Raw genomic sequence first — 9,666 nt, 5'->3', positions numbered from 1 at the left:
TCCATAGAAGAGCAGTAGGTGGTCTTCTGTCCATAGAGGTGGTCTTCTGTCTAGAATACCAATAGGTGGTCTTCTATCCATAGAAGAGCAGTAGGTGGTCTTCTATCCATAGAAGAGCAGTAGGTGGTCTTCTATCCATAGAAGAGCAGTAGGTGGTCTTCTATCCATAGAAGAGCAGTAGATGGTCGTCTATCCATAGAAGAGCAGTAGGTGGTCTTCTATCCATAGAAGAGCAGTAGGTGGTCTTCTATCCATAGAAGAGCAGTAGGTGGTCTTCTATCCATAGAAGAGCAGTAGGTGGTCTTCTATCCATAGAAGAGCAGTAGGTGGTCTTCTATCCATAGAAGAGCAGTAGGTGGTCTTCTATCCATAGAAGAGCAGTAGGTGGTCTTCTATCCATAGAAGAGCAGTAGGTGGTCTTCTATCCATAGAAGAGCAGTAGGTGGTCTTCTATCCATAGAAGAGGAGTAGGTGGTCTTCTATCCATAGAAGAGGAGTAGGTGGTCTTCTATCCATAGAAGAGCAGTAGGTGGTCTTCTATCCATAGAAGAGCAGTAGGTCGTCTTCTGTCTATAGAAGACCAGTAGGTGGTCTTCTGTCTATAGAAGACCAGTAGGTGGTCTTCTGTCTATAGAAGACCAGTAGGTGGTCTTCTGTAGGTGGTCTTCTGTCTATAGAAGACCAATAGGTGGTCTTCTATCCATAGAAGAGCAGTAGGTGGTCTTCTATCCATAGAAGAGCAGTAGGTGGTCTTCTATCCATAGAAGAGCAGTAGGTGGTCTTCTATCCATAGAAGAGCAGTAGGTGGTCCATAGAAGAGCAGTTCTATCCATAGAAGAGCAGTAGGTGGTCTTCTATCCATAGAAGAGCAGTAGGTGGTCTTCTATCCATAGAAGAGCAGTAGGCAGTAGGTGGTCTTCTATCCATAGAAGAGCAGTAGGTGGTTTTCTATCCATAGAAGAGCAGTAGGTGGTCTTCTATCCATAGAAGAGCAGTAGGTGGTCTTCTATCCATAGAAGAGCAGTAGGTGGTCTTTTATCCATAGAAGAGCAGTAGGTGGTCTTTATCCATAGAAGAGCAGTAGGTGGTCTTATATCCTTTTTTTTTTTTTTTTTTTTTTTTTTTTTTTTTTTTTTTTTAATTTTGTCCAAAGGACTTACTTTATTGATAAAAAAAATTTCATACATTTCATTATTCTACGAAGCCTTTAATTGGCTTGTATGTAAAATAAATTTTGTAATTATTTTGAATAAAGTTAGTTATTTAAATACATTGCTGTAGACTTCATGTTTAGGGTACTTTTGATAATGTAGTTTTTTACAATTCATTTATTTAAGAAATACTTTTTAATCTTTTTAAGTTTGGTAAATTTGTTTTTGGTTTCTAAAATCTCCTTCGGAAGTTCATTAAGAGTGATTGGAAGCGTGACTTCTAGTGCATGTTTTCCATATTCATTCTCAAATTTCGGTACTGCGAAACGTCCTTCTAGTCTTCTTCTGGTTCTATACTGATGGTTTATCTTGGTAGTAAGACTCTTGTCGTCAGAAAATTCTCCTGCGATCGTTATTGAATATAATTCTTTTATGTTTAATATGTGTTGGGTTTTGTATATGTTGCTTGCGTTGTTGATACGTTGTTGCGTGTGATTTTGTTGATAATTTAATTTTTTGTAAAGGTGTTTAACAATTCTGTCTTGTGACTCTTGAAGAGTTCTGCAGCATCTTGCGTTTCCCCAAGCCGTGATCCCATGCCTTAAATGAGATTCCACCATAGAGTGATATGCTTGCTTTAACACGTAGTACGGGGCACAGTTGCCAAGATGATAAAGCGCGAAAGCTGATTTTCTTAATTTTTTCTGTAGATTATCGATTTGATCTTTCCATTTAAAATTGTCGTCTAAAATAACACCTAAGTATTTGTAATTTGGTACGGTTTTCACCTTAATGGTACAGTTTTCCTGATTTGATTGTTTAGAGTTGTCGTGCAGACAGTCGTTGTTATGGAACACAATTTCAATGTGATGTTTTGGAACACTTCTCGACCTAAAGTGCATAATCTTCGTTTTGTTTGGGTTTATAATAAGACCATTGTCATGACACCATTTAGTTACTATGTTGAATTCACCTTGCATTGTTGAAGTTGCTTCTCTTACATCTGTATGTGATACAATTATTGCAGTATCATCTGCATATGTGAACGAGGTACTTCGTTGTAGGTTTTGGGTCATTTCGTTGGTATAAATTAGATACAATATGGGTCCCAGTTTTGAGCCCTGTGGAACACCATATCGAGTTGGTAGATCAATGCTGTTCGTACTATCAAGCTTTACGCTAAATGATCTACATTCAAGATAGTTCTGGAACCATTTTAATGGATGTCCTCTTATTCCCGTTTTTTCCAATACTTTCACTATCTTTCCATGAGATAATGTATCCATTGAAGAGCAGTAGGTGGTCTTCTATCTATAGAGGAGCAGTAGGTGGTCTTCTATACATAGAAGAGCAGTAGGTGGTCTTTTATCCATAGAAGAGCAGTAGGTGGTATTCTATCCATAGAAGAGCAGTAGGTGGTCTTCTATCCATAGTAGAGCAGTAGGTGGTCTTCTGTCCATAGAAGAGCAGTAGGTGGTCTTATATCCATAGAAGAGCAGTAGGTGGTCTTCTATCTATAGAGGAGCAGTAGGTGGTCTTCTATACATAGAAGAGCAGTAGGTGGTTTTCTGTCCACAGAAGAGCAGTTGGTGGTCTTCTATACATAGCAGAGCTGTAGGTGGTCTTCTATACATAGAAGACCAATAGGTGGTCATCTGTCTATAGAAGACCAATAGGTGGTCTTCTGTCTATAGAAGACCAATAGGTGGTCTTCTGTCTACAGAAGACCAATAGGTGGTCTTCTATCCATGGAAGAGCAGTAGGTGGTCTTCTGTCTATAGAAGAGCAGTAGGTGGTCTTCTATCTATAGAAGATTAGTAGGTGGTCTTCTGTCTATAGAACACCAGTATATGGTCTTCTTTCTGTATTCTGTCAATAAATTACCATTAGGTGGGATTTGGTCTATACCAGTTTGTGTTTTTCTTCCTACAGAATACCAATATATACAGGAGATCCGTAGGCGGTCTTCTGTCTATAAAATACAAGTATTTGGTCTTCTGCCAATAGAAGACCAGTAGGTGGTCTTCTGTCTATTGAATACCAGTTGGTGGTCTTCTGCCTATTGAAGACCAGCCTTTGGTCTAAGAAAGACCAATTGTTGGTTCTCTGCCTATTGGAGAGCAGTAGGTTGTCTGCTGTCCATAGAAGACCAGTAGGTTGTCTTCTATCAATAGAAGAACAGTAGGTGTAATTCTTTCTATAGAAGGACACATTGATTTTTCGTTTTCTAAAAAATAGTATGAAACGTCACGTCAGTTTGGGATAAGAAAAATTCTTCACAACTGAAGCACTGTACAACTCTGACATATTATAGGACTGAACTAGCACGAAATAGTATAGCGTATAGTTTCGCATGGCTTGCCGCTGGTATTCTTAAATTAGCCTATTATTTCGAATATTTTGTACAGTCAATTTTGTACAGTAATGTTTATCCTTATGGTCTGGTCTCTTCGAATAGGACTCTTGTACTGTCCTGGCCAATTAGTAACTTACCATAGATATGGCGAATTCAAGTGTAGTTATTATTTTATGGCAAATCCTAATATTCCATTTTCTATGTTGTTGTTTGCTGATACTGAGAATATCGTAAATTGGTGGTGAATTCTTTAAAATATTATAAACATATCACAAACCTGGTGTGATAATTTAACATTAAAATTGTAATAGATTTACGGTCATCACAATAACGATTATTATAGGAAAAACTACCCTTATTTTGTGGAGAGTTTTTTTCGAAAGTAGGTTGTCAGAATTATAATGTTTTCTATGTTATCCTGGTGGTTAAAGAAAGGATAACGATATAACGAAACAGTGTCATAAATGTTCAATAGATGGAACTGAGGTCTTTCTGTTACGATATGTTAAATAATTGGTGCTATAAAATATAACATTACGTTCAGTTTTTCCACTTTTCTTTTAGAATATATTTCTATTATGACGCCCTCCATCTGTAAAGAAGTTTGCAAACTATTGACAAGATACTGTACACACAATGTCCTTGTATATAAGTACCGTTAATATTTTCAGAAACTGCAGACAAAATATCGTGTCAGTCGGATAGACTCAGTGGCATCGGTATACTTATTTTATGAACTCGGACAAAAAACGGACCAATTAAAAGTACCCAAGACGCCGTCAAGTCAGTATGTTATAGCTGTGAAAAATTGCATTTCAAACGTTGAATGTATGTATGAAATCGGACAAAAAAATATATGTATGTATGTGAGGAGATATGTATATCTAATTCTGAATCGATTTCATCATAACTTAACAAATATCATTCTAGACATAATGCAGTTCGCTGTACTAAATTTCTTCTCAGATTAACAAAATTTGGGTAGTTGAGGCACCATATAGATGAATATGATCCAAAATATATGTACAGTTGCGGTCAAAAAATAATAGCAGCGCAGCCTATAATCAATTGTTGGAAAAAAAAGAAACATGCTATGATCGGACGATTCCAAAATAGTTTTATATGGTGTTATTAAATCCTGATCCTTGTGATGCTTTGAGTGTTTTTCACGTACTGCGGATTTGGACCAAGATATTGGATTCAAAATGCAATTTATGCCGCTCAATGCTGCAACATATTATGGTTCTATGTGCATAATATGAAATATATATAAAATGGAAGTTTCAAAAAAAACAGTAAGGAAAGTTGTAAAGTCGGACTGGGCCGACTATATGATACCCTTCCTTCACCACTTTGGGAATTTTGACATGAAATTGAACGAACTTAAATATGTGATTTTTTTGACTTTCTGGAACCTATGCTAAATTTCAGATTTGTGTAAATCGATTTAAAGCAAACTTGACACACGCTATTCGGTATGCTGCACTGTTTAAAATTTAATCTCAATAAATAAGTCGAAATTATATATGGAAGCTACGATATATATATCTGAACTAATTTGAAGCAAACTTGCCATCTTTAGTGCAAAATTTATTTAAAATTTATATAAAAATCATTCTATACTTAATTCAATACGCTATGCCAAAATTCGTGCAAATCAAATGATTTTCAGAGACTTTGATGCACCATTTACCTAAAGTCGGACGAAACTATGAATGGAAGCTATATCTAAATCTGAACCGTTTTTCACGAAACTGAGCTCGCGTCATTCTAGACTTAATTTAGTACGCTATACCAAAATTCATGCCAATCAAATGATTAGCAGGGACTTTGGTACACCATTTACCAAAAATCGGCCGGAACTATATACGGAAGATATACTTAAATCTAAATTGATTTTCAGGAAATATAATTCAATACGCTACGCCAAAATTCGTGCAAATCAAATGATTTTCAGGGACTTTGGTGCCCCATATACCTTAAAACGGACAAAACCGATTTTCACGAAGCTTGGCACACGTCATTCTAGACTTAATTCAGTATCCTATGCCAAATTTCGTGCAAATCGAAAGATATATAGGGACTTTGGTGCACCATTTACATAAAATCGGACAAAACTATATATGGGAGCTATATGTAAATCTGAACCGATTTTCACGAAACTTAGCACACATCATTCTGGACCTAATTCAGTACCCCATCCCAAATTTCGTGCATATCGCAAGATATATAGGAACTTTGGTGCCCCGTTTACCTTAAATCGGACGAAAATATTTATGGAAACTATATCTAAATCTGACCCGATTTTCTCGAGACTTGACACACGTCATTATAGACCTAATTCAGTACGCTATGCAAAATTTCCTGTAAATCGAAAGATATATAGGGACTTTGGTGCCCCGTTTACCTTAAATCGGACGAAAATATATATGGGAGCTATATATAAATCTGACCCGTTTTTTGAAACTTGGCACACATCGTTCTAGACTCAATTCAGTATATCGTGCATATCGAATGATATATACGGACTTTGGTGCACAATTTATATAAAATCGGACAAAACTATATATGGGAGCTATATCTAAATATGAACCGATTTTCACGAAGCTTTGCACATATCTTTCTGGACCTAACTTAGTACTCTGTGCCAAATTTCGTCCAAATCAAGAGATATATAAGGCCTTTTGTGCCCCATTTACATTAAATCGGACGAAATTATATACGGGAGCTATATCTAAATATGAACTGATTTTTCTCAATTTCAATAGGGTTCGTCCTTGGGCCAAATAAATGAGCTGTGCCAAATTTCATCCAAATCGGATAATAAATGCGACTTGTACTTTGTTCACAAAAATACATGGACGGACAGACGGACATGCGTAAATCGACTCAGAAAGTGATTCTATGCATATTCTCAAAAGGAACCATGGATCTATCTCGATTCCTTTTGCCTGTTACAAACATATCCACAAAGACATAATACCCTGTACCACATTGTGGTGAAGGTTATAAAAAAAACATTTTCCAGAACAACAATATTGATGCGCCATTCCCAGCTCCATTTGGTACGCTGTGCAAAAATTCTCCTCAATCGGATGTTGGATATTTCTTGCATCATTTAAATTAAATCTAACGAATATATTATATGGAAGTCATTATTAAATCTGATCCGACTCACACAAATTTCGATAGAGTTTGTCCTTAGGCCAAATAAATGAGCAACTCAGATATCGATTCTATGTATACACACAAATGTAACTATGGGTCTATGGTGCAAGAAACAAATACCATGAGAACAAAGAAGACCGAAACACCTTTTTCTATAGACAACAATAAGATCTTCTATCCTTTAAGTCATAGGACCTTCTTATATGAAAAATAATATCGTAAATTTCGTATAATTGTATTCCACATTGAATCCACTAAAATTTTGGAACACATTTTATAGTACGTGGAAGCTAATATTATAGGATATCAAGGTTGTTGAATTCAGTATTAGTTTTGTACCATAATTATAGCTACTAGAAAGAACACTGAATCATAGCCACACATCGCCAATGTGTCTATACTGCAAGCAATTTAGACAATAACCTGCTGAACAATTCGGGAGTTAAAATATTTCGAAATGGCTTTGAAAATTTTGAAATGTGTATTATTAACCCTTTATGGGTCAACTAAATGTTTTAGAGCTTATATTTAATACGCAGCTAGTAAATTAATATTTTTAGGATAACATATGTAACCCTGATTATGGACAATACACAATATATAGATGAGTGCAAAAAATGTGCCAATTAGCGTATACTGTACAAAATATTAAAATCGCTTTGTATTCGAAATATATGCATTGTTCCCTCCACATTTTTTTTAGAATAATTAAAAGTGATTTTTCCTCGATAATGCATTTGTTTTTCTTGCTATTGGACTTTTATTTTACAGAAAGGAAAATTTTGTTCATATCCTATTTAGGATAGTTACATTAAATCTGTGCACATAAAATAGTTCTATAGTCAAAGAAAAAATTCGGGGCTTAAAGGGTTGTACTCATGGTACAATAATTACAAGGTAGGCCACAGCTCAAATCTGATTAAATTTTTTTTTTCATACCAAGACCTATTCTGTCAAACCGTCAGAGTTGGATTTTTTTTTTTTTTTTTTTTTTTGATTGTGGAGTTTTTTTAACGTGTTTGGCATTAATGAAATTGTCAAAGACGTTAATTTAAAATCAAATCCATTTTCCGACTAACGTAACAGCAATGTGTAATACAATTTTGAATGAATTGTTAAGGAATAATGAGGAACCAAATACGGCTGGAAACCTTTCGGAAGCGGCTCAGTTGGATAGAATGGTTAGTACAATTGTTGAAGATTTGGCTGAAGACGTCCCCGCCTCTGATTCCTGCTGGGAACAATTGTTTGAAGAATCCACTACCCATCAACATGCCTTGGGTACTTCTTCTTCATTGCAGATTATAACACAATTGAAGAAGAAAAATTTGACTCTGAGACATTTTGTTGAATTGTTTGTTACATGCCACTGGTTTGTGGGATGAGCTCAGTGCCATACATAGTGCCGGTGGCAGAGTTCTGAAACCAACATGTTTTGTTATATCCGACATTAATGAAAGTATTATAGCAGCAATTGCCTTAAGCAGTATATAAAATAAATATAACAAACTCATCGATGAAGCCATTAATCTACTTGTACAACGTTGACAAGAACGTCCCCAGGGCAATTGAACAGTTCAAGGTTTTTTTATGTACGCATTTGTAAATTTCAAGAAATTATACAGACATTCAGTGATTTAGCTAAAGGTCGTATCGATACACAACATGGAACCTCATCATTGGCTTCATTTATACACGACATCAATGTTGTCGTCTTGCATATTGTTAGTGAAGTTATAAATTTCCGGAACAAAATGCCTCCGTCCTTTCATTGCCAGCTGATAAAATGGATACCTATGAATATTTACCAAGTGATCCGGGCTTGAGACAACGTTTATATCAACAAATATTGGAATTGATTGATATTGTGTTGGATGGACGTAATCATTATTTGGATAGTGAGCGTGACACAGAGAAATTTAATGTCCTACAACAGCAATTTGAATCACAGCGAAGGGTATTGATATCCATATTGCTTGATTACCAACAATATGAAGCTGTTGCAAAATTAGCCGAGAAATATTTAGATTTCCAATCCCTCATAATATTTTGTGATGTAACCAATAATCAAGAACGCTTAGAGGCCTATATTAAAAAATATGAAGAATATGATTTTTTCACAATTTGCCATTAATTGGCATTTACGTCAGAATCGCCAGGGTGAAGTATTTGAACGTTTCAAGGGTAATCAAGCCACCTTGTCGCAATTTATGCATGATCCCAGATTGGGTTGGATACATTTGAAAGAGCTTCGATAATATTTGAAAGAGCCTCAAAGACTCTGTTTCGATTGGCCCAAAATGAAACTGAATTTGTGCAACGGAAGAAGTCTATGCTGTCTCTTCAAAATTGGCAGCATTTGCTGCTGATTCTGAAAACAATTCTGGAAACAATAAATGCCGAATTGAATATTGCCGACTATCAGGAACAACTAAGTGATCGTTCGTTGGTGGAAAATCAAAAAGTTCTTCGCAATGAAGAAATTAATAATCGTTTCATTGCCGATGATACGTTTACGACTAAAAAAATCGGATGATATGATGGAAATGTAATAATGTGTGTGCTCGCCATAGGAAAATACACACATACATAAATATTTGTTTAGTTAGTTTATTTTAAAATTTCGTATTAATTGTTTAGTAATTTAATAAAGGCTAAGAAATACACTTTTGTTATAAAAATAACTTTTAATACATTTTAATATTTTATTTAATTTTAAAATTTTTTGTTTCAAACTGGAATTTTAATAAACATTGCTACGAACATTACGAAACACGGGTGAAGTACGGACATTAATTTTTTCTAATTGTTAATTTTTTCTTCAAGTAAGATTTTCGAGCCATAACGCTATTCGCAGCATTATTCAGAATTTAGTCTTTCAATCCATTCACTTTTTGCTCGTATTTGGGTATAGGGACAATTATACTTTAAGGAAAATTGACTGCATTACATTTGGTGGCAGGGATGCCGAATAAAGTTAAAAGGATTAAT

At 35.3% G+C, this 9,666-nt stretch overlaps 1 pseudogene; it reads left to right on the top strand.

The window, feature by feature from the left end:
* Positions 1–7,763: 7,763 nt before the first annotated feature.
* Positions 7,764–9,211, top strand: LOC133322382 (nuclear pore complex protein Nup133-like; annotated as a pseudogene).
* The last annotated feature ends 455 nt before the right edge of the window (positions 9,212–9,666 follow it).

The sequence above is a fragment of the Musca vetustissima genome, unplaced genomic scaffold (genome assembly GCF_032173495.1).
Source record: "Musca vetustissima isolate MV318-11 ecotype Yass unplaced genomic scaffold, APGP_CSIRO_Mvet_v1 utg513041, whole genome shotgun sequence".
NCBI classification, from domain to species: Eukaryota; Metazoa; Arthropoda; class Insecta; order Diptera; family Muscidae; genus Musca; species Musca vetustissima.
The sequence above is the reverse complement of the archived record's forward strand: the minus strand, read 5'-3'. Positions and strand labels throughout refer to the sequence as shown.